This window comes from Bactrocera tryoni, chromosome 2 (assembly GCF_016617805.1).
Source record: "Bactrocera tryoni isolate S06 chromosome 2, CSIRO_BtryS06_freeze2, whole genome shotgun sequence".
Classification (NCBI taxonomy): domain Eukaryota; kingdom Metazoa; phylum Arthropoda; class Insecta; order Diptera; family Tephritidae; genus Bactrocera; species Bactrocera tryoni.
The window spans coordinates 80,513,973-80,541,188 of NC_052500.1; the positions used below are offsets into that span (position 1 = coordinate 80,513,973).

At 33.6% G+C, this 27,216-nt stretch overlaps 1 protein-coding gene across 3 annotated transcripts in view; it reads left to right on the top strand.

Annotated features, from left to right (window-relative positions):
• LOC120767249 overlaps nucleotides 1–27,216 on the top strand; it is a 301,297-nt gene that overhangs the window by 152,859 nt on the left and 121,222 nt on the right. For all 3 annotated transcript variants that reach the window (XM_040093103.1, XM_040093105.1, XM_040093104.1), the window contains exon 4: nucleotides 21,796–21,944. The gene's annotated coding sequence lies outside the window, so the exon portion shown is untranslated. The remainder of the gene's footprint in view (nucleotides 1–21,795; nucleotides 21,945–27,216) is intronic.

Consider the following 27,216-nt stretch of genomic DNA (forward strand, 5'->3'; position numbering starts at 1 on the left):
CTCTCTGAATTTCAACTCGTAGTACTGATGATTTGTATATGTATATATAACCCTATATCTATCTCGCTTAGTCTTATGCGATACGTACAATCGATAGGTGAATAAAACTATTATACTACATATGCAACAATATGTTGCAAGAGTATAAAAAGTATGGAATACTAAATTTCCAATACACACCTCAACGGTAATGCTTTTTAAGTTAAATTTCACAAGTTCGCGGTTCTTATAGCAGGAAATATTGGTAATATCACCCATTTTGGTGCATATTGTTCTCGCCTTTCAAACTCTGTCTTAAGTTTTTAAACTGTGAATTTTTCATTTTTCCATTTTCCGTTGCAAAAGTTTCCCTTTTAAAGCTGTCTAACAGCGGGTAGTGTTGCGAAGAAAACAAAGCAGTGTATCTTTTGTGAAATATGTAGATAATATAAATTTTATTTTCTATTCCATTCACTTTGAATTCAATTGAATAGAATTGAATTACATTTTACTTTGATTGCCGTTTGGTAAAGTACACATGCATGTATATGTTTGTAAGCTGCAAAGAAAGGGTGGCAGAATGTCTCAGCTGTGGCTGCAAAAAAGCTTCAATTTATTTTAATTTTCTAAGTGAAATAAGAAATGCTTTGCACATACTATGGCGTGAAAAGATGGAAATGATATTGAAGTGATGCTGTGTTGAACATTCTTCTTGTCGTTGAAAGCATTTCTTTATAACAGTAAAAATATATTGATTTAGAATTTTAATTAAAAATAGAGAACACTAGTCTAGATGCATTAAATTTTTCTAAAGTTCTTTACGTTAAGTCGGGTGAAGTTAAGTTAAGTAAATTTGACTTAAATGAAGTTTAGGTAAGTTAAGTTTTGGTACAGTTAAGTATTTTTGCTAAGCTTCTATACATTAGTCGAACAAAGTGAAGTTAAGTCAGGTTATGGTCGGTTAAGGCACATTACGTTAGGTTAAGTTTCGATACAATTAGGCAATTTTATTAAATTTCTATACGTTTTAAGTTAAGTTTGGGTAGGTTTAGTTAAGTCAAAGTCAGTTTCATGTTACGTTAAGTTAAGTTAAAGTAAGCACTGTATAGTTCAGTAAAGCATTTTGACTAAGTCCCACCTTTCTAAGTCGAGTAAGATAAAGTTAAGTTACGCTTTTTTGAGGTAAGTTAAGTTCAGATATAATATGTTACGTTAAGGTAAAGTAACTTAAGTGTGATACAGTAGAACTAAACAGTTTTTTTCCATAAAGCAGGTAAAGTTAAGCTAAGCTAAGTTATGTCAAGGCGTGTTACTTTTGATACAACCCAGTCAAGCAGTTTAAGCAATCTTTTTCACAATAATCGAATAAAGTGAAGTTATGTCAGGATAAGTTAGGGCAATGTTAAGTTAAGGCGAGTTAAGTGATTTTAAGTTATATTTAATACAGTTTGACTTAAAATTATTTATTGTTAAGTTAAGTTAAGTCGTGCTAAGTTAAGTTAAGTGCAATTGAATTACCTTATGTTATTTTTGACTAAGTGCTTTTTTTAGGTAAGTCGAGTAGGGTTAATTAAATCATGTCAAGTTAAGTTAAGGTGAGTTATATTATTTTTAGTTAAGTCGTAGTAAGTTAAGTTAAGTCATGGTATGTTAAGTCGTATTAAGTTAAGTTATGTGGAATTGAATTATTCAGTATTATTTTTTTTTGTTTGTACATATGTACGTAAACGCCTTCAAATATATATATGTATATGCCTTAAATTCAGTAGTTTTAATCAATTGCATTATTCTGTGTCTTTGTAATTCCTATTATCTTTGTTGTGTAATTTTTTATTTTCACACCACGTTTGGCATTACGAATCTCTACTATACATATGTATTTCTTAATTTTTGTTTTTTATTCCAGAATTTTACTGTTTTCTTTCTCTTTCTGTTCTTCGTAGTCATAACAAATGTGTATGCTATTGAGGTAATGCTTTAAGTAGGTATTTATTTGGATTACAATAAAATATGATTCCAAGTAACTAACAGTTCACAAAATAAATTGTGTTTATTTTACTCCATACAGTTTAACTGTGAATTACATTGAAAATTCAAACTGCACGCATTTGCCAGCAAATTTAGCAGAAGGCAATTATTTTATGAAAATTGGCTACTTTAAAATAGAAAATCAGTTCACAAAAGACTCATAAATTAACACCTTATAATAAAATGTAATATATAAATTGTATAAAAATATTTGTTTATAAATTGTAATTGTAAAACTGCTTGCTGTATGAGATTGCTTTTTTTTTTGAAAATCCAATAAAAGTTGAAATTTTAAATCAAAATTGAAAATTGTAGTTTTTGGAATTAGTCTTAGCAACTTCTGCTTCTTTAGGCTAGTACATAATTATACTTAATAGCAAAAATTTCCAACGAAAGTTTGAGAATCTTGAACAGCTAAAAAACACTTCCAAATATTCGTAAATTTCGACATGAAAAATACTTAACGCGGACGCCTCTAAGTTCCATAATATTAGCTTATACCGAACAGCTTGCTTAGCGCCGTTTATACATGCACAAAGTATTTAAATATCTAATGTTGACACACATTCGTCTGGATTTATAAGAAAATGATATTGTATAACACAGTAGTTTTTCGAAATAAAGAAAAATAGCTAAGTTATTATGTAATGAGCTTCAAATGCTGTAACTTTTCTTCTTTTATAATTTTTTTTTTATATTTCATTAATAACTATTTATTTTATATAGTCTTATTGCAAATTAAATTTTCATCTGCACTTTTGGCTGACTAATTCAAATAGTTTAGCTATTATTTGTTTTATATTTTGCAGCTACGATATCTGAGGGGCGAAAACCTAAGGCCGTTTTATAAATTAATTAATATATTTTCAAGAAAAAAATCATTGATCCGGAGAATCAAAAACAAAAAAATGTTTGTAAATTATTGAACAAAAAAATGAAATAAATAAATTAGAAGATATTATTGCAGCAAAAGGACTTGAGGTGTGCACAAAAAACTGGTATAAATTGGAAGCAACTAGTATTAAAGCAATATTATGGTTCAATAAATTAAAGATTAGTTACTTACACCAAGTATAATTCGTGGACACTAACGGTTTTCATTTTAAAAATGTGTCTAACGGCAAGAAACCCGTATAAAATATAGGATAATGGTATAAATATAAGATACTGTCGTGGATATTAAAACTGGAATAAATATAATAAACTGGTATAAATATAAGGAACTGGTATAACTGTTAAAAATTGGTATAAGAGATTTTACTTTCTAATTCGTGCATATAACGAGCTTGACAGATAAGCGACACACATAACAAAAATGTGTGCACTGGTATAAATATGACAAACCTAAATAATTATATGAAACTGGTATAAATATGAGACACTGTGGTGACTATCAAAACTGGTATAAATATGAGAAACTGGTATAAGTCTAAGAGACTGGCATAAATAAAAACTGGTATAAAAAATTATAAAACTGGTCTATATTAAAACACAAATAGCCAACAACAAATAACAACATTTTCTTCCAAAACTGATTTGAAACGGCTATTAATTACGTCTTCGCCGCACATACATACATACTTGTACGAGTATGCCAGTTTGGGAAGAAAATGTTGTTATTTATCTCAAGTTATGGTTACCGTTACGACTGTTACTTATACCAAACTACATTATTTTTTCTCTTAGAACAAACAATAATATTTTGAATAATATTTTCCATAATCAGCAATACTGCCATTCCTTGATTTTAATGCAATTAGTAGCTTTTTCTACACCTCGCACTTAAAGCACTTAATATAATGTATATAAAACTAAAGAAATATTTGAAATATTTGTGATAATAAAAAAATCATGGCTAAATAAATATTGCAAAAGGGAATACTTGAAGAATGGCGAGTTGAAAAAACAACTGGTGTAAATCTCAAAAAACTGGTATAAAACCAATGTAATGCAAAAACTTAAATAAATATTGATCAACATGCGATTTCACCAGATTAACGATGCATCAGTATCAGTTTTAGTTCACCAAGTTGAACTGGTATAAATATTACAAACTGGTATAATCAAATAATAAAAGAATAGAAAAAGGTAAACGAGAGAACGAAAACAATTTTATGTAAACTTGAAACCAAAATTTTCTTCATAAATGGCTGTCATCTTGGTTGAAACATATGTATGTATGTATGACCGTTACTTACACCCAAATTCACAATTTTTGCTTTAAACAGAAACTATAATATTTTGTATGACAATTTTCATCATAAACCACACTACTGCCTCTCGATTTTATTGCAATTAATCACGTTTTTTATCTCCGTCTACGTTCTCCCCTACTACCATAGCACAATAAACAGTATCTAAAATCACAACGCAAATGCAACCGAGCATTACAATTACCCACTAACCGAATTGTAATGATGATGATGATGACACAATTACCGGCTCTAAAAATTATTACTTAATGCATTTTCATGCTCTTCGTTGCATCTTACAATTAACAACGATACCGCATTCCACCTTCAGTACAAGTGGCACACACACATATACACATACAAATACATGACTATTGGTTGTAAGCAGTGCAACAAATTTGGAATGTAAGCGATGAGCGAATATTGGGGCTTGCAAGTAATGCACCAGCAATAAACATAAGTCCCCACATAGACACATACATATGTATATACACACCTACAAAACAGGTGCCCATAAAACATGAAAAAGCGTGCAGTGGCCCCTTCCAGCTGTCAGCAGCTAATATATATTTTTTTTGTTGCTTGCTTGATGTCATAACAGATTTTCGTGCAACATTATTTAATTGTTTGTTGTTGTTGCTCTTTTTCTTTGCTCATTTTTAGTTGCTTTAAAGATGCGATTTTCACTGTTGACAACTTCGGCAGATAGGCATCGTCTATGTATGTGTTGTTATTGTTATTGTTGGTTGTTGTATGCCATGAATTCGTGAATGCATTGCATTGCATGTCTGTCACGCAGCGCCAATGACAACATCGGTCCTAATAATTGTGCTTAATTTCAAATTAGTCTCAGTAGAGACATTATGTGTTTACCTTAATACATAAATTATGTCATAAAATTAGGTCGATAATGATGGTAATGTATTTTGAAATCTTTTTTTTTAATATAACTAAAAATGTTGCAAAATTCGCTGTTAGAAAAAAAAAATGGCTCCACTATTAAGACTCGTCCAATTGTTACATTAGCAGATCTATCATAAAAAACGTATATCTTTTTTCAAAAGTACATTAGATTACCATATGATCAATATTGACTCGGACTGACATATATGAAATACAAATTTTTATTATCACCTACAAAATAGACTCCTGATTCTATACAAGCATGTCATTGGTTAATCCAATTTCCATTACGCTTGCTATGAGTCTCGTCTGGAACGGCCTTCAGTGACTTCGGCAAATTTTATTTTTTCGGTTTAATTTTTGAACCGCCATTCGCTAGAATGTTGAACAATTTCGACGTCATATTCATAAGCCCACGGCTCCTCACCAGTAATAATGCGTCTGATAAATGGAGGCTCTTTAGCTATAATGTCAACTATTCCCTCTGCGACCTCTACGACGTCGTTTTGAAAAAATATTCAGTCCTTTTTATACGGATTAGTACTGACACGTTTCATATCCAAAACATTAACCAAAATGCGTTCGAGTCTTCGAGCCTTTTCAATGATTCCACAGCAGTGTTTCTATTGGAAATATAAAACTTAACAAATTCGTTGTTCAGCTTTATTGGCCTTGGCTTAAATCGCCAGACATATTAAGATCAAATTCCACATGAACATAAAAAAAGCGGTTTTAATCTAAGAGAACATGTTTTAGATATTGCGCGCGAAGTTTAAGTAGATTATTTCGAATCACAGAGTAAACATCTCTATGTTATCAACGAAGAAACTCTTAGTAATTTCAATTAGGCTCTTCGTCTACAACTATCTTTATAGCGTGGATTCCAGACTGTCCCTAAGTCTCCTTTCTCATTCAATTACCAACTTGAAAGAATTTTCATATTTTTTTACCATATGCACCTATGATCATAATGGGTCTTCTAAAGGCCAAGTTACGTCATCAGACAGCCACTCTACTCTATCTATACCCCTATTCGTAGATTTAAGGAACTTTATTTTTCTCCTTCTATTTAATAAACCTTCTGGCTTCAAGCTTCGAGTCCAATGGAATATTCTTGTTCAAATCTTCGCTGAATTTTTATTCTCGGAGTATGATAACCAATTGAGAGAACTGATCTCTACGAATAAACTTAGGTACACGAAGAAGCCCAGTTGTAGCACCAGTACTGCCTTTTATAGTATACCCATTTAAATCACACTGTCTCCTTCATTTCTTAAAGTAATAAGAATTTATGGAAAATTTTCAAACTGCACTTTCATACTTTGACTCTGGTGTATCTACTTGCCTGATAGGTTGACTTTATAAAGAAAAAACATGTTAACGCAATTTGTCACGCTTGAGATATATGTACACTGAGGCGTACCCCGCTTTCTTCAACGATTTTCTTCAAAACTTTCGCTTTGCAATTTGGAGAATTTTGTCGACCTTCATAGTTTTTCTCAATTTCTCTCACACCAAATATGTTAATAAGATTTATACACATGTGCAGGAATATTTATGCGAGTATCAGCTCACCTACTTTCATATACGAGTATATTAAGCGTGAATAGTTAGTTATCTGACAGTTGCGTTGACATGCGTCAAATACAGTTACGCAAAAATTGCCAACTAAAATATATTAACATAAACTTTGGCAACACGCATGCTTGCATGTGTGACCGGGCTATTGGTAGTGTATCTTTACATAAACATATCTTGTATTATATATGTATACATATTTGGGGTATAACTGTTTTTTGTATAAAAAATGTTTTTAGTAGAACAATAGAAATATTTAAAAAATTATAATTAAGTTACTTATACCGAAAAATGTAAATATATGTAAGAAGAATATATTCCGGAAATTTTAAATTGATTCGGCAATAAATTTCGGAGATATGAACGTATTCGTAACAACAACGTAAGACTTCTTTCAAAGTCGGTGAGGAAAATTGCCCTGAACGCCAAGAGTGATTGCTTGAACATTTCTGGCGAACTTCGCCGATAAACTTGTCAGGTAATGGTCGAAGCGACTTTTAAAAATAATTTTGATTTTCTAGCCACTATGATGCTCCAATTATTCACAAAAAATACAATTTTTGGCAGCCGGCCATTTATACAAAATTCAAATTTGACTAGCCTTTCGGTTGTTACCTGTATTTACCTGAAGTAAAAACAAGAAAAAACGTTAACTTCGGCTGCACCGAAGCTTATATACCCTTCACAAGTGCATTTCTTTCAGTAACTATATGTAAGAACTTAATTTTGATTCTTCAGTTTGTATGGCAAGTTTTGTTATCCGACCTGCAAAATTTCTTCAACTATTGTAGCGTTGCCTGAGAGAATAAACCACGACGAACTTGCTATATATCTCGTTAACTGAAAAAGTCTTCAATGCAAGCATTTGACTCCAATCGTTCAGTTTGTATGGAAGCTATATGCTATAGTTAACCGATCTGAACAATTTCTTCGGAGATTACATCATTATCTTATAAAATAACCTCTGCCAACTTTCGTGAAGATACCACGTCAAATGTGAAAGTTTTCCATACAAGAACTTGATTCCGATCGTTCAGTTTGTATGCCAGTTATATGTTATAGTGGTCCGATATCGGCAGTTCCGACAAATGAGCAACTTTTTGAAGAGAAAATGAAGTTTGCAAAATTTCAAAACGATATCTTAAAAATTGAGGGACTAGTTCGTATATATACAGGCTGACGGACTGACAGACTGACGAAAATGGCTAAATCGACTCAGCTCAACATACTGATCATTTAAATATGTACTGTGTAGGGTCGCCGACGCTTTCTTCTGGGTGTTACAAACTTCGTGGCAAACTTAATAAACCCTGTTCAGGGTATGATAATACTGTTTGAATTTTGAACTTGAGAAGATTTAAAGTTCATACTCAGGCATCTTTTTTCAATGGTCCTTTTGGAAATCGGCGCCGATGATTAAAATACATTAAATTTCCATTAAAACAACACAGATAATTGTTTTTTTTCTCTTTATAAAACATTGCTTTGAGCTAATATATATACATATATATTTACCTGAGAAATTTAAAATATGTAGTAGATATTTAAAAAAATTCTAAATTTCAAATACCTCAAACTATTTTTTCTTTTAATATGAAATTTGTAAATCACCAACAATTTTCTTTTTCGGAATTAGTCATACCCCTAATATGCGTACTATAAGCAAAAGAAAATTTACTCAAATTACAAATAATTAGTACTCAAGAGGTTGATTATTCCCGTCGAATTGTGACAGCGCGCAATTTCACGCTTCGCATGCGCTTGGCCTGTCTGTTTTCACTAAATACTAGTATGGGTGAAATTGGTCGCTCTTTAAGATAGTGTGAAAATATACATATTTTTCTAGTGAGATCCAGGTATATGGCAAAATTTACAAAAAAATACACAACAAATATTCTTAAGTGATAATCGTGAGTTAGCACATTATTCATATTTAAATTCGAAAATCTGTAACTAAACATACATTATTTTTTACAATTTTAAAATTTTTGTGTACAAAAATTTAAATACTTAACATGAAGTCACTCTACACACACTTTTACTATTCTTATTATATTTACGGTGATATGTAATCAACATAGAATATTATATATCTATATCAATCAGCTGCAATTTATGTCTGCGAAGCATCTTCTTTCATTTCTTGTCAATAATAAAAATACAAGCTGCTTTTTTGAAATATAATTTTTTCCTCTTGAGGGTAAGTGTTTTGCTTGGCTGATTTTGTTGTCAAAAAGTACGCTATATGTACTCGTAAATATTTTTATAATACATACTTATACGTTACATATGTTTGCGCTATGGCATATAATGAAATTGTGACAAGCACAATGCTCGCTGTTGACAGTTGGCTGACTTGCACTCAAAGTTGAAATTTAAAACAAAAAATATTTCGTTTGTTCATATCATACATATAAGTACACATACCATATACATATTTAGATACAAATACAAGCGCACAAATAGTAAAAAAATACATAATATTCGCATAAAAAGCTGAGACACCCATTAGGCGAATAAACCGAAAATATGTTCAATAAAATTGTCAGTTGCTGAATTATCACATATGTGACATGTTTTTACGATATATTGGGTATGGATGGGTCTATGTACATATGTACTATATATAGATATTTCTACGTTTAGGTACCCAATACATACATTTTTTATTTCGACTAAATCACGAGACATATTTATATTTTAGTCTGTTGCATGTGTGAAAAATTCGTCTAAAAGAATATAGAAATTATCTGTGATGATGAAAGCGGATTCATAAAAAAGGAAGTTCTATGCAGTTGAGAATGCCCCTTTTTAGAATGTTCCAAAACAAATTTTTTGTTTAGTAAAAAGCACGCATGCTCTTGGTGAAATTATTATTTTCAACGAAAATCACATTGGCTTTAAGCTTTTCAAAATATATATGCATATACTAATGTCTACTTTGTCAATCCCTTGCATTGAAGGCATATTTTTATAAGGCTTGATTTTAGACCCCAAAATGTCGAAAAAGCTTACAAAAGGTTGCCACCTGTTTCTGTGTAAATAAGAACTTCTAAAACCAAGATGCTGTGAACCATAGCTACATGCACATATATGAATTATATTTATCACATAAGTATAGTTTGATGGAGTTGCCACATGACTTAAAACGGAATATATTTATGATTGAAGATAGGAACTTTGCAATTTAGTGTAGGTACCAACCCTTAAATATTTTCAAAGACTCTAATTGAGAATGTGAGGTGTCTACCCGAATTGAATTTGTATACAAATATTTAATATTAATTAGTTAAATCTAAAAATAAAAAGATATATGAACTAAATTATCTTTATTTGCTAAAAAATTTTTCCATAAAAAATGTTGCCACATTTTTTGAATCATAAAAAGAAAATAAGTATTTATGAGAAATGTTATGATTAAAAAGGAATTTAAGTTATTTTTCTTTGTCAAAATTAATGATAGGTTTGAGTAATTTCAATTAAATATTTCAAAAGTTTAATTAGACAGGGTTGCCACTCGGGTGCAATTTTATTATAAATATTTTCAAAAATAAAACCAGATTTTAAACGAAATAACTTTTATTTATATTAAAATATAATTTTATGGTGTTGCCACATTTTTTGAATTGCATGAATTAAATACTTAAGTGAAGTTTTTTTTGTCAAAAGCTTTGAGTAAATTCAATTAAATAGTGTAAACTCAAAAGTTGAATGGCACAGGGTTGCCACCCGAATGATATTTTAATATAAATATTAACAGAAATAAAAAGCGGTTTCAAACTAAATACCTTTTATTTATTAAAATATGATTTTACGATGTTGCCAGATTTTTTGATTTGTACAAATTACATATTTAAGTAACGTGTAAGCATTAACATTTTTTTATTATTTTTTTATAAAATTATTTATAGGGTTGAATATTTTCAATTGAATATTATAAAATATAGAGTTTAATAGAACAGGGTTGCCAGCCGTTTTAAATTTTTACATATCTTACATTTACATTCACAAACTATTTTCAAAAACAAAAAGTGGTTATTAACTAAGTGCTCTTTATTTACTAAAACATGACTTTACAATGTTGCCTTATTATTAAAAGTACAAAAGTGATGTACTTCTGTGAAGTCTATTGATTGAAATGGAACTTGGTTAATTTTGTTTGGTTAAAATTATTGAAAGAGTGGAATATTTTCTATTAAATGTTTTAATATCAAAAGTTGAGTTTTAGTTATAAACAAAATACGTGTTATTTACTAAAATAAGATTTTGCGATGTTGCCATATTTTTTGTAGCTTAAGAATTAAATATTGATGTGAAGTCTAATGATTGAAAAGCAGTTTTAACGTATTTGCCAAAATTATTGAAAATTTTCAATCTAATATTGTAAATTCAAAGGCTGAGCGGGACAGGGTTGCCAGCTGAATACAATTTTTATTTAATTATTTTAAAAAATTAAGAGTGGTTATAAAATAAAATGCTAAAATATAATTTTTGACGTTGCCAAATGTTTTGAAGTATAAAACTAAAAAAATTGGGAACAAAAATATTCTATTTTCAGAAGCTACAATTATCAAGTTAATGATGGAAAAGAATTTTCAAAGTTTTTTGTCACAATTATTGATGATTATTAATTGAATATTCTAAATCCACTGTCGAGTGCTATTTTCTAATCTTGAGTTATGTATATCTATAATTTTCAAACAAAACTTCAAATAATAAAATCTTTGAATTACGTAATCCCTAACAATCTTTTATATGCATCTACACATAAACATATTAATTTTTTGCATTATTCTCCAAATTGAAAAGAATAAAACGAAATGAAATGAAAATTGTGAGTGCCATAGCCCAGCGCTTGTAATCTGATCGCGCGTGTTCAGTGTCGGGTCTGATGTGAAAAATGTTGCTGTGACCCGCATTTAACCCAACAATGCGCCAATTCATATGAAACACACATAACAGCAACAGAACCAACAACAACAAACAAGTAGCAGAATAATAAGACAATGCTCCTGTAGTCATATGAACGCTCTTACGACTACATAAGAGCATGTCTGTAGCGATGCTTGTATAATTTAAGTCGCCTGGCCAGTAATATGGGCACGTGTAATTCAATGCGACTGCAATTTTTTTCTCATGCCAACGTTTGCATACCTACATGATTATATAGCGCACCAAATACGGGTAAGTGTGGCCTGTAGGAAATTTTGGACTCATATGGTTATAATATTTTTCGAAATTTGGTAGGGGAGTTCAAATCCCCGAATGCGATTATTCGAACTCCTGATTTGTTTTTCCTACTTGAAACACGGAAGTACTGGTCTCCAAACCGTTCGAAAACAACTTAGTAAACTTTGAAAGAACCTCTGCTGCAAACATATTTTTGCATATATGTATGTAATCATTATGACCGTTTTTATTTGATCTCATCAGAATCAAAGCGATATGTCTTCTCGATAGAATGCCGACTGTATCTTGAAGAAAACGATTAATATCGTAATTAATTGGTTTTAAATCTTTCTCATTTTTTTAGATTATAGTAAATTTTTGCGAATTCTGTAAAATTCTTTTTTTGAAGAATCTTACCAGTAACAGCTTTGGGTTTCAGAGATCAGCTTTCCATCATATAACTGAAAATTAATTAGAAAAAGTAGCCCTCTTCTTTTGATCAGTCACTTTGTATGGCAGCTATACATATGTTATAGTTGTTCGATCTGAACGATTTGTTCGAAGATTGTAACGATGAAGTGCATCGGTCAGTTTGTGTGGTAGCTATATGTTATGTCCGATCTCAAAGATTTGTTCAGATATTATAGCTATGCCTGAGATAATAAACCTTGCTCAATACCTTGTCAAATAAAAAAGTTTTCCATACAAGAACTTGAATTGGATCGTTCAGTTTGTGTAGTACATTAATGCTAAAGTGATCCGATATTGACGATTTTAAGAAATAAGCAACATGTTTGCGAGTAAAATACGCGTGGAAAATTCCAGATAGCTATCATAAAAACTAAGGGACAAGCTCGCTTGTATACTGAGGGACAGACGGACAACGGCACTATGTAACACAAACGGACCCGCATTTTTATCCGGCCAAGGATGTCAACTTTGCAACAGAAAAACATCTTCTGGGATTTTTCAAGATACCTAAGTCACTCAATTTTTTTTCTAGATCTACAGAATTTGTTGTTCAGTAGCTTACGACCTAGGTCCGCACGAGTGCTCGGAGAGTGATGTCAAATAAATGATTGATGGATAGTTGCCAATGCATAACCGTTAATGTTACGTCAGCAAAACAGCTGACAAAAGTCGAATTCAGTCGATGCTGAGTAGTCGTGAAGCAATGCCCTTCTGGAAACTGAAATTAAGCTAGGTAAAAATCTTCGGAAGAATATTTTGAGACAAGTCTAATTTTTCCTACAGGGCCCACCTCAGTTACTTATATAAATTTGCATGCGAAAGTGAACGCAAGCAGAAAATGTTACGTATGTAGATTCCAGAGAATTTCGCACAGAAAGCATACCACACTGCCACTGGCACCGCTAGCCAGCGAAGCGTTCTGGAGCTGACTGCAGATATATGGTGGTCTCATGGCAATATACAACCGTGTGTGTGCGTGTGTGCCTGCGAGTGACTTACCTACGGTGCATGCCGGTAGCCGCAAAGTTACGTTGCAGACAGCAAGACGGCAAATAATGACGTCGGCTCCATATGCGTACATGCACAGCAGTGCTTACTTAAAATAATTACATACATGTATGTATACGTAGAAGAAGAGAGGACATTTTTATTTCTTTTTTTCACTGTTATGCAAACGTAAGCATTTTTAAGACGTGGCAGTGGCAGTTGCTACAAGCGCACGCACACAGCTGCGTTGTAATAAGCGCATTCAATTATTTATTGGAACCAGCTCCACTGAAAAATATCAATTATTATGTAATTTTTCATTCTCTTTGAGCGCCGCCCACCCCCGACCACACTTGCTGTGGCTTTTGCACTGCTTTTGTGAAAATAATTGCATGCAAGCAATATAAATGACATTTATTTATTTTTGTGCGCCTACAATGGCTTTCAGAATCGCCACTGTCACAACTCATATCTTTGGCTGTGGCTGCAGAACAACTACAACAACAACAACGCATTAATAAGAAATGCTGGCAATAAAGTATGTGTCTGCAAAGTTTCCGAGCAAACAACGAGCGACTCTGACGGCATTTAGTATATGTGTATGTGTGTGCGTGTGTGTGGGGCCACAGCCACCGCCGTCGCATTTCGCTCGTTTGGGCATGCTGCCAAAGCCAGAAGATGCCACTGCACTTTCTTTACAAAATTTCAAAGTCACCATTTAACAATTGCCTCCAGGCGCTGGGAAAATTTACTACAATTTCGGCACAAACGTAGAGAAAACCCGTCGCACAAATAAAATGAAATAATGATTTACCCACTGACTAACTTACTGCTGCCACAGACACTCGCCTGGGTCGATTGCGCAATTTACTTTTGTCCCTTGTTGTTGTAGTTATTGTTGTATTTGCATTTTATTTGGGAAAAGAGGCAGCGCTACTTCTTATTACAATAGAAATAATGCCATTCGATGGGCCAAAGTGTCAGTCGGTTGCATGCACCTGAACGCGGTCGCACAATGTGTGTGAAGAGCGACGCGGCCACTTTGTTGTGGCTGACGCGAGTGCTGAGTGGCGCACTTTGTGATGGTTTGCGGCTAAAGGCAATTACGTATTTCTTGGGTTCACCTGTTATGTCAGCGCAAGGGTGAGCTGTGAGATAATGAAAATGTGGGTAAACAAAATAAAAATTAAAATCTTGGTCTTAATTAATAATTTGCTACACATTTTGTTGGTGTCTCAAGTTCTCAGCTGGTTTACAAATTATATGTTATGGCTTCTGTCTGAATGGAAGTGCTCTCAAAGAGTCAATTTTGTTGGAGTAATGGTGTTAAGCGTTTTCAAACACAGAAATGACTGTTCTGGATAAAAATTCTATTATTTATAAATATAAGGTCATGATTATCCTGAAAGGTTAATTCGGTTAGGACGTCGGGTTGCTCCAAAATTAAAAATTTGACTTGAACATATATTCCTTTGAGTTATTCAGAAAAAATCATTAAAGCTCATTACCTTATTGATCGACGAAGCATTTTGAACTTATTACAAATTTATTAAGGCGGTTAATATAAGTCCTAGCCACTTCGCTAGACATATCTACAGAGATATTTCAATGCAATTTGGCAAAAGCTGGACAATAGAAGAGAAAGATAGAACATGATTTCAACTCGCCTTTTTGCATGCAGATTTGGCAAAGTATGTCCGAAAAGAGTCGCACAGGCAGTGACCAGTCAAAACACCTACAACTCCGGCGAGATTGACTGTGTTAGGTGCAACTAGGTCCGAGGACTTCTTACTGTGTACTTTGGCCAAAAAGACGTCGCAGTCCCACAAGCTCTGGTTATTGACTAGCGCAGTCTTGCAACTCAAAAGAGTATTTGAAAACCTACCCACTTCCAATGGGATGAAATTGGGATAAGAGTGTCCTCTCTAGCAAGCTTAACGGCTTTGAAGTTTACGGCTACTTCGCTCTGACCGAGCGCTCATACAAGTCTAATATTATAAAAACTTCAAGCTTAAATTAATGAGGTCATGCTCTCTTTGACTAGTTTTGAGCGCAAAGTCAACGAACACAAGGCCAGTATAGCGTTCGGCTGTAGGAGTGAAAGAAGAAGGCTGCAGTATGACTACTGTAACTACTACGGAAAATATCGCTTATTATTTTAGGTTATTATCCTAAGTCGAATTTTGTTGTTGTGTGAAGAAAGTTGTGTATTACTGCAATGACAGTAACATCCCTTGGTGGCATTCGTCGGTCGAAATGACTCAATCAATATTTTCAATATAGAAAGAATTCGTTATTCACCAATTTTCGGTTAAGTCTCTCAATATAACCCAGAGAGTGAAGTCAACTTGGTGATTAATGGGTATCTGCCGATGCATATCCGTCAGCAAAACAGTTGACAGTTATTGATTTCAGCGAACATTTGTTATTACAGAATCTATAGGTGGCATTCATCGGTAGAAATGGCTCATTCAATATGTGAGAAGTCCCAATCGGGAAATTAGAAAAGTTTATATCAGGTTCAACTAAACTTCAGTATAAATAAAGCAATCAAGAGTCACGTTTTTGATTTAAGCTGAGGAATCCAGAAACATCGTTGAAGCAGACTAACTAAATAAATATAAAATTAACTTCTAGTGACACACAAATCATATTTTTAAAACACCATTTAAACGAAATTGAGAAATTTGGGGAACAAAACGCTGACCTTATGCCATTGCATTTAAAATAAATGAAAGCTAAAGAATGAAGTATGGTTGGTAGGAGAAGTAAGAATAATATTGATGTGAGAGTAAAGAAGGCATTGATTCCCAGTTGCAGAGGAGCCGCTGGCAAAATGGGTTCTAATCGAAAGGACTCCCGTGACTCTACGTTATCATAGTCAAGCCCGTTAGGACCCAGAAAGGACCACTAGCCGCGCTCATCAGCCTGTACGGCACATTCAGCTTCACTCCAACCATGCCACTGAATGCCATTCTGCATATATCATCGCTGGGTGTATGTCCGCAATAGTTGCTATCAGACTGAGAAAATCTGGGTTTCGAAATGAACATACGAATCTTTTGGATCATATCACCAAACCAAACTCTGGCGACTTTTTCTCTGAGGCCATGCCAGCAAAGAAATTGTGAGTGGATAGAAGCCGAGGTGAACTCACTAAAGTTGCGTTTAGGGCTGTTTAAGGAAAGCCCAACTACGTTATCAATAGCACCATGTCACTTTGTGATAATTATAGTATGGATGCTAGGCTACAGCTGAGCAGGCAGGGAAAGTTACCCTAGGAACCTGCTACGAGTATAAGTAGAATGGGAAAGATCAAGTTTTTTACTAAAATCATGTTATATAAAAGCTCTAAGAGATGGCGCTGTGTACAATGTATACAAAAAGTATGAATTCCAGATTGATTTAAATAAAGGCAATCTAATTTTATTTTTTCGAATAGAAAACCCAATTTGAAGTAACACTGAGCATTTATTTTATATCAATATTGAAGTAACTCTGAGCTAGAAAAACCAATCTGAAGTAAGACTGAGCATTTATTTTACTTCGACTAGCTCTGCAGCTTCAAATGTGTGAACTTCATACGCAAGCGTTTCAATTTGTGAGTTGTACTTTTTCACTTCATGACCTATTTCATCTTCATAGAGGACACATACGCTTTCCTAATACTATAATCATTCCGAAATTGATGGGTGTCATAACCTCAAACAAAAAAGCTGCTGCATTCACACATCATTTTATATTTACGAGTTATCAAATTATATGCTATGAACGCTTTAGCTGCCCTTATGCGCTTGGCAACTGCACACGAACTTAGCTGACAGCTACCAGCTAAGCTTTGCCGAGGGGCAAAAAAATGCCTTTCGACGTAATTGAACGCCTAAGTGTTAAAAATAATAATAAAAGTAACAGAATAAGGGCATAAAGCAGGCGACTAATCAAGCTGACAATATCGCAACCCACCCAACAACACACAACAACCAACCAGCAAGGCATAAGCAACAACCCCTAGAGTCAATCACATTACAACACACACACACACACACATGCACATGCATACATACACATATGAGTGGAAACAAACAAACAATGAGTGCGAGTTGGCCGCATGTGGTTTAAAAAGTTTGACTTCAACGCTGATGACGCAGCTGCTGCAGCAGTGGCAGCACACTTTTCTTTCATCTTGCACAATAGCAAAGCTGTTGACCCCCATTTCAGCGGCAGCAGCTACAAAAAGCGAGCTGGCAACAAAACCAAACAAAAAAAAAGTAGCAACAACAATAACATGCAAACATATAAACAGAAATAGCGGTGGGAAATCAACGCACGTTGCACGCAATCGCGATAAGCCGGATATTCATTTGCGTTTAGTGTGCCGGTGTGTGTGTGTCCGACAACTTTGAGTGATGTAAACAGCGCGCGGCTAAAGGGAGATGAAATAGAGACTGCGTGCAAAAGGCAGCAAAAAAGTATACACGGAATAAAGCTATAGGGGGAGAAGAAAAGATTGGCAAACAACAACAACAAAAACAGCAACAAGAAGAGCGTTGTAGAAGCTTGCCTGGCAACAGCGTGCTCGCAATGCGTCAGCGCATAAAGCTTTTCTACTTTAAATTATGTGTGTTCATGTGAATGCACACCATTTAGTATATTATATAATGCATATACATATATGTACATACCATATAGTTTTGTATGTGTGTATATACATATACGGGAGTAAGCAAGTAAGTGCGTCCCCTTTTAAAATTCTTTTGCTACCTTTGTGGCACTCACGTTTGGGGTCACACAGCAGTCGATGGTATGCGCAAATTTATGACTGAGTAGATGCTCTGCAAACATGTGCGTCGCAGTTCACGTTTTATTCATTTAATACGGGGAAAACTCTTAGGTTTCTCATAGCGCATAAATAATATATATTCCAGGTTCACTTTTCTTATTAAGATTATGGTGCTGTAAGGAAAAGTTAGGTTGATAACATGCAGCAGATTATTGTTGCAGGTCCCATATTAAGTCAAAGCTTAAGATACCAGCCGGTGACTTTAATGTATAAATAAATATATTCTTCTTACGGGTTCTTTGTTTATAAAAAAATATTTAAAAAAATGTTTATGAAATCAGTTTGCATAAAAACAAGAAAAAACATAAACTTCGGCTACACTGCAGCTAATGTATCCTTCACAGCTGCATTTCTTTTAGTAACTATGCGTTCAGTTTGTATGGAAGCTATACGCTATACTAATCCGATTCGAATAATTTTTTTTAGATTATGTTATCACCTTAAGCAGTAATCCATATCAAATTTTTTTCCATACAAGAACTTGATTCGGATCGTTCAGTTTATATGGCAGTTATATGTTATAGTGGTCCGATATCGGCAGTTCCGACAAATGAGCAGCTCCTTGAAGAGAAAATGACGTTTGCAAAATTCCAAAACGATATCTTAAAAACTGAGGGACTAGTTCGTATATATACAGACGGACAGACAGACAGAGAAACGGACAGACAAACAGAGAAACGGACAGACAGATGGACAGACAGACGGACATGGACATCGACTCAGCTCTCCGACGTTTCCTTCTGGGACTTACAAACATCGTGACAATCTTAATATACTCTGTTCGGGGTATAAATATATTTTTAGAAGCTTTAAGTGAAAGCAGATTTAGTTCCGTTCATTGCTTCTGTGGCACAGTATATTTATTATCGTCCATTAAGTAAATCAGAGCTCATTATTTCAATTTCTGTGGTCTTTGTCCGATTTTTTCTTGAGTAGATATTTTGACTAATAAATAAATAACAATAAGACATATTTGCCAAATTTAAGGTTTTTTAAGGATCAGGGTCTCATTTTAAAAAATTTTGTTTTTGATCCTGTAGAAAATTTGCAAGGAAGAATTCCAAAAAAGGTGTCTGACGGTGGAGAAGTTCCTTCTCCATAGAATTATTACAAATCCAAACCTCAAAAAGTACTTACTAAAACAATAAATGAAAACTGGTGATGATCGAAAGACTAGCCAAAAGTTTATTCTAAATAAAATGATGGCTTCCTAAAAAAAGTAATTTTAGTGAAAGTTTTACATTACAGAGTGGTTATTATCAAATCTTGTATTTTTCAAACATTATCTAACAAATATATCTAAAAAGTTATTGAAAGGTTTCAAGTCGACCGGTTACGCAAAGTTAGAAAAACAATTTACAGAGTCTACATCAAGAATTGATGTTTTGAAATCTTCACAGATCTTGACAGAATGAAGGTATCTAGTTATCAGCAAAGAAAGTTTATACCAGAAGGGACTTTCGTTTTGTTTCTTTCTAAGGTTAGGTTAAGTTACGTTTAGAGGTTAATATTAATAGGGATTTTAATTAGACTGCTTAGAACGCTAGTTCGTTGAAATGCCTAAAACACCTATATAATAGATCAAAAAATCCTTACAAATCGACAAAAAGTTTTGAGTCTATAACAAATATATGGAGACAGCTAACGCCAGTTTCGGAAATGTCTCTTGGTACGCCTGGCTGCCTGAATGTTGCCTCTTCACACTGCTAAACACAGGTTAAAAACCATATGAATGTTTAGTGGACAATGTTCCATACCCTACGACATCGGCAAGATGAATTTTGCTAAAGGCAAGTAGTGCAGTAGATCTCTTGCGTTCTGCTCTAGGCCAAAAGAATTTTTCAGTCATACAGATGTGGTCCGTCGACCAGCGTCTGCTAAGCACACCAGAGGTTATTCCAATGAGAGCAGGGCACCAATATCCCGTCAGACAGCTTGTTCGCTTTGCAGTTGTCTGCAGTGATCAGGCACCCAACCGTGTTTCATGACGATATATGTATGTTAATGTTATCTCTGGTGAGACACACCTTGACTTGCGTCTACGTACGTTTATCATCTACTACCACCTTAATAGCGTCCTGAAACACACTATACCAGTTCAGTAGCCTAAGGCTAATATGACGGAGATTTTCTTGAAGAAAACTTTCTCTCCAACCTTCTATCCCAACTTCGACCCCTCCGTGAACTCAATGGGCTTCTTCTCCAGCGACTCCTCCCTAAGAGTTATAGTATTTTGAATTTTGCGTTTTTGTTTTAAATTTTAATTTTTTTGATGAGCTAACTACCCGGGAAACTGTCTCCATCCAGCGTTGATTATAAGAATAAGTTATGAGCAGAGCTGTTTTTGGTTTAATTAGGACATATTGGGAAAGCTAATTCCAGAACTTCGTATGGTTGAATCTCAATAATTCTTTTTAAGACCCTGGCTTTTCTATGAGTCTTCTTAGTATGAAACTTCCTTTGGTTAAAAACATACCAGAATAATATGCTCATGTTTTCACGTATGTTCGTGCTTCTATGCCATTGAAGACGATTTTCCGTGTAATCTTTCGAAGGCTTGTCGGTATTTCCTTAAATGTTATTAACCATTAAACAACGTTAATTTTCTGAGAAATAAGTGATTGACGTCATACCTTCATTGCTGCATGGACTGATAACAAGATTGTCATACTTGTGATTCAAACGATTGATTGTGCCGCTGGTTGAGTGGCATTTCGTTATATGTCTCTAAAACTAAATACCGCTCGATTCATTGCTTTGAATTGTATGCTATAAGATTTCATGTGTGATATTTAAAATTTTTAATGAAAGGTCTGGCAATGCTCTCGCTACACCATCTCGCCAAAAGTAGCACCGTTTAGTTCTTGAACTCAAGGATCTGCAACTGCCTTCTCTTCTAAATTCATAAATATCAGTTAGTCAGTCATAAATGTATTTAAAGTTTATAATAAAAGCACATAATAAACCAGTCATATCTCGGTTGGTCTAAGATTAGGTAAGTTAATATCGATAGAATCGATACCAGATGGAGTTCAGTTCCCAGGGCCAAAAGGAGAAGTCATTCTTTAGAATGCCTGCGCTAGACACGAATTTTAACAGAATCTGCGGCATTATTATCGACACTTCCTCCAGTGCATCATACCGTGGGGAACCCAGATGCTTACAGCATAGTCTTGCCAATGCGGGACAAGTGCACAAGAGATGTTCCATTGTTTCCCTGGTGCCCTGCTCTAGATATTTCTTGCAGTCTGCTCGATCAGTCTGCCCCATGGTTGGTCTAAGAAAATTTGCAGGTTTTTTAGGCTTGGAAATCACCTTTTAAAGCTTTCGACAATATTCAAACACAATATTTGCATTGGGAATAAAAATATTTTCTCGGTGCATTTGATATTCGTACAAGTTTATGGACCCAAGCTTCGACATCAAAGTGCACTGGTTAGTTTTCTAAAAGCAATACGAAAAGCTTTCCAAAATTGCGTTTGTTTGCTATTTCCTAACGCCTTTAACGTTTATACATAAAACCAGCTGTAAAAGTACTATATTTTGAAGCTCGCTTTTATGTACACATACATACACGTATATCAACCAAACCTACTCGTTCACAATTTTATTAACAGTTACCCCATTTTATTTCATCTTTATTTGCAGTCACGTGCATGCAATTGTGTAATGTTCTAAACAATTTGGAAGCAAAAAAACAAAAAACAATAGCAATTGCAACAACATCAACAAAACGGGGATCCAAAAACTAACAACCACTCAAACAAGAAAAGAGATGGAATAGGAACAAGACAATGGTGAGTTGCGAGAAACTAAATGTAGTTTAATACTTATCTGTATATATAAAAATTACGTGTAAGGTTTTCTCTGGAGTTAACTCCCAAATTACTAAACCGATTTTAGCACATTATTTTCAGTTTGAGCCAACTTAAAAGACATTCATTGACAAAAAAACGAAGTAATAAAACAACTAACAAAAAATTAAAAAAAAAAAAATAAATAATAAATTTCAAACGATTTTTTTTCAATTTGTTATAAAATTCGTATCGAAAAAAAAATTTCCTTAAAATAAGCACACTTTAACCTTTTATATGTTTTAAACGGTCAGGTTTACGAAAAAACCGTTATAGACCATTTTCAATATTTATATTTTTTGGAGAGATTTTCGTAGATGTGTCTAAATACGCATTTCTCAGAGTATCATATTTTTTGACCCACCCTAGTGAAAATACATATATATTATATAAGAAAATAAGGCGTTGAATGGATTATCTGCCTCTGTTAAACTGCTAAGGGAACTAGGAGTGATTTTCGTAAAAGTGCCTAAGAACCAAATTTTCAGAGATCCAACCTAATAAATATTCGTTATTTTTTTACCCACCCTAATCTGTATACATCTATACAGTATAAGTCAACAAGTTAGTGAATAAATTGTCTGCCTTTATGAAACTATTAAGGGAACAGTAGCATATTTCTCGATGCCGAAGAAAAGTAAGTGTACTGCCCTGTCTCTGACTTTCTCACACATATGCTTTAAAATAAAGTATATAAAGTTGTACAGAAATAAATAAAATTATGTGAACTTTGCTCTATCTTTGAGTTCCTAGCATAATATGCGCTGCTCTAAACTCCGAACATACGCCTGAAAGCATGCTTATTGCCATGACAATCTTAGATAGCAGCAAAATAAAAATGGTTTCATATTTTAATTCTCGGAAGCGGCTTTATTAAAGAGTTGCGAAACCAAATATAAAAACTGTAAAAAATTTATTTTCTATTTCTCATTAAATTTTGTTATTCAGCCGCTATACCTTATATGGAATTTAATATAGAGCGAATGATATATTTCATTTCCACCGTAATCAAATTTCACAACTTTTCACCTAAAAATATAGTTTGTTTGTATTTGTTTATCCTTACCGTAATAAATTTCTAAGTGACTTTTATTTGGTTGTGCGAGTAGTGTAGCCCACGAAGCCTTTGTTGCATTCATTCAGTTATTTTCATACAAAAACGTGCACAACCATCAAAAAGGAATACTAGACAGAAAGGAAGAGCCACATAATTGTGTGGCGTATGCCATTTGATTTGCAAATATGTAGTAAATAAATTTTCTAAACAATAAGCTTGCACTAAAAGTGAGGAATGGCAGAAAGCACGAGTTGTCGCAATTTGCGCAATGAAATATGAATTTGTGATGCGGCAGCCATAGCAGCAAGCAGGAAATCAAATTAATTAATTTTCGTTTTGTCGACAAAGAGAAGTGAAAAACACAAAAATAAATTAAGAAAAAGAAAATGCAAATGAAATGTTTGTTAAACAGGCTACTGCATATGTATGTAGTTTCACTGCAGTTTATTGGGGAGTGGAGGGGAAATACGTAAGAGTAGGAGAATAAAATGGATATAATATAACCTGAGTATGGTTTATAAGGTATGTGCAATGAATACTCTCATATTTATGAAATTTTCTACCAGTTTCAACCAGCTTTCCGATTTTTATAGCATGCATTTAGGCGCAAAGTCTTAGCAAACTCTTTTGAAGTATATTTCAAACTAATTTTTCAGCGCTATAAGCAGTTTGTATTATCCAATAAAATATATATTCAGTTTTCAACCAACTTTCCGTTTTTATCACATACATTCAGCAGCAAAGCCCTAAAAAGCAAATATAACAAGGCATGGGTGTGACCTGTGTGAAATAATAATAAATACTATTAAATTTACAAAATCTAGTACTACTTTTGAACTCTTTCTATATTTTTGTAGTCTGCATTTAGGCGCACAAAATTACTAAATGCATTGTAAGCACAATTTAAACAAAATTTTTTAGACAATTGCGAACATTTTATTGTTATATAAAATATTTATCGAGTTCTTAACCACCTTCACAATTTTGTAGTATAAATTTAAGGGGAGGACCTTAATAAATTACAAATAAATACATTATTATACAGTTTTATTATTCCAATAACAAAATTAGAACATACCGAAAAATGTTTATCGGGTTTCCAAAATTCGTAGCAAACATTTAGGCGCATATACTCGATTAACAATAACCCCACTCCAACCGTACTATAATCTCTTTCTTGCCTTAAAAGCACGCGTAATGACAGTTAAGCAAGTATGTGTGCAATTGCAGTTATTATTTTTCAGAATTCCGTAATCTACTTTTAGGCGTCATATGCATACGGACCATACGCCAGCTCAACACACACATGCACTTTTACTGCATAGCGCACACACACGCTCACACATACTAACACCATGCGCTTTGCATACAAATTTTTGCATTGCATATTTGCAGGCGTGCAACTGTAAAATTATTTCAAAGTTGTATGAAGTTTCGCAACAATTTGTTTCTATTCATTTTTTACTTTTTTCTGCCTTGCAACTTATCGCCCCCAATAGAGCGAGTTGTTGTGCTCGCTACTTGCTCAGTTCATATGTTGTGCGCTGTTGTTGTTGTTGCCGTTGTCGTCGTTTTATTGGCTTTTGTTGCATGCACAACTAATTTAAACCATTATCTTTGCCACATGCCACAAACGCATAATAAACACATAGCATACACGCATGCATGCGGGCGCAGAAATGTAGCAGCGTTATTTTGCTTCCGCCACATGCCACATTCTGCATGCCACACTCATCAGAAACTTCTGATTTGGTGGCACAAAGTTTTGCAGTTCTTTTAGAAAGAATAAAATTGCTTTAAACGACAAGATATTCTTATGAGATGAATGCAAAAGTGATGTGTAGAGGGATGAGAATTTAAATGTAGACACAAAGGACGAAAAATAGATCATCGGCGGTGAATAGTATAAAAATTTAAAAGTATAATAATCTATAACATTCAAACCCAGTATAGCTGCCTGAAGTTTTTTAAGTATAATAACTTAATTAAGTAAGGAAAAATTAAATTCAGTCTTTTCTTTCCGTATCCCTTGCTCTGTTACTGTTTCTGTTTCAATCTTCCTATCTTTCTCTTCCTCCATTTCTATTGTTATATCCATTTCTTTTTAATTCCAATACTTATAGAATTTCAGTATGGGTTATATATATATATCCTATTTATATCTATATCTATATCTATATCTATATCTATATCTATATCTACTTTTACTTCTATAAGATAACCCTCCCAAAATCCTTCTTCCATTCACATTGGTACTTAATACTCCCAGAACTACTATCTCACAACAAATTGTCCAACCGTGAATCACAATATCCATATGACTCTTTCGCCCAGTTATAATTTTCTTTGCTCTGTGCCAATAATATGACAGCGAATATGTTTTTTTTTATGAAGACAGATGTTCTCACTTCATTGCAATTGCCATTTTACACCGAAATCACACGGTGAACTATTTCTTATTCAGTTTTAGAAGCACTCCATCTATAATCATACAAATGCCATTTTACCAAAACGCAACCCATTCAAATTCAAGTAACTGTAGTAAACTCAAATAGATTTTTGCCGACAACTTTTCCTTTCTCTCTCTCTCAGTTGATCAGTTGGTAGTATGCTTCAACCATTGAGATGACATCTGAGTGCCGTAAAGTATGCTAAACACTCAAGTCTGCTCTAGCTAATGGTAGGCAAATACTTTTAAAAATGAAATTTTGTACTACTCAACCGAACTTGCTGTTTTCATGTTTAACTATTTGCAAATTTTGCACTTTTGTTTACAAATAATAATGACGCACACACAAGCGAGCAGCCAAAGAATATATAAATATTGCATGGTTTTGTTAACATGACAACACGTTGGGTTATTTAGAGAGTCTACGAGTTCACAGCGCATTACCGCAAGGACGTAGCAAAAATATTAGAACAAACAAAATACCGAAATGCAAACCCAAACAGAGCTCAACTCAACTCAACTCAACTCAAACATGGCAAATATTAAAAGTTTTTGCTCGTTTATGTGTTTTTGAGGTCGACAGACAGCTTCATGAAAAAATAATCGCTCCCAGTGCACGCGTAGCTCCGTGGGGTGGAAGTGGTAGAACAAAGCAGTCCCAAAATATCAATAATAATATATGTGTGTGTGCGTGGTCAAACATGGTGGGCGGCTGAGGCCAGTGTTAAGATAAATGGAGATTTTAAGTCGAGAAAAGTTTGTTCACAAAGTAAACAAGCGAAAGTATGGTTGGTGCACAGGGTTTAAGAAAATATTAACTTGAAATTATTATTTCAAGTGAAAAATAAAATTTAGATTCAATATATTTTTATACCCTATACGAGGTTTATTGAATTTGCAACGAAGTTTGAAAAGAAACGCTCAGAAGGAAACGACGAGGACAGTATAAAATACGTAAATTAGTCACCCAGCTTTTGAGGTATTCCTTTGAAATTGCACATATGCTTTCCTCCATTAATGACTCCTTATTTAGCGAATCTATCGATATTGGATCACTATAGCTTACATACAATTGTCATAGAAACTGAACGTTCTGAATTAAGTCCTTGTAGAAAAAATGTTTTATTTATCAAGGTATCTTCACGAAATTTGACATAAAGTATTTTCCAAAGCAACGCTGTAATCTCCGAAGAAATTGTTTGGATCAGATCACTATAAGCTATAGCTGCCATACAAACTAATCGATAAAACTCAAGTACTTATATCGAAAGCTTTTCATTTGACGAGATATGTATCTCTACGAAACTTGGCATGGATTATTGCCCAAAGCAACGCTGTAAGCTTAATGTATATTGTTCAGATCGGACCCTTATAGTATATTGCTGCCATATAAGCTGATTGATCATTCTCAAGTCCTTGTGAGGAAAATATTTTTATATAAAATTGTATGTTCACGAAATTCGGACTGGACATTGTAATAAGAAACGCAAAATTTGCAAGTAAATTATTCAGAAAATGTAGCTGGTATTCAAACTAACCGATCAAAGCCAAGATAAAGATATCTATAGAATATTTGTTTTCCTTGTTTAGTAAGCTCAATTCGACTTGAAGGTTTTTTATATCAAACAAAGTACCTGCAAAGATTTAGTTATGCACATAGGTTTTAACATTTGGTTATATAAAGAATGTGAAGGGTATTATAGCTTCAG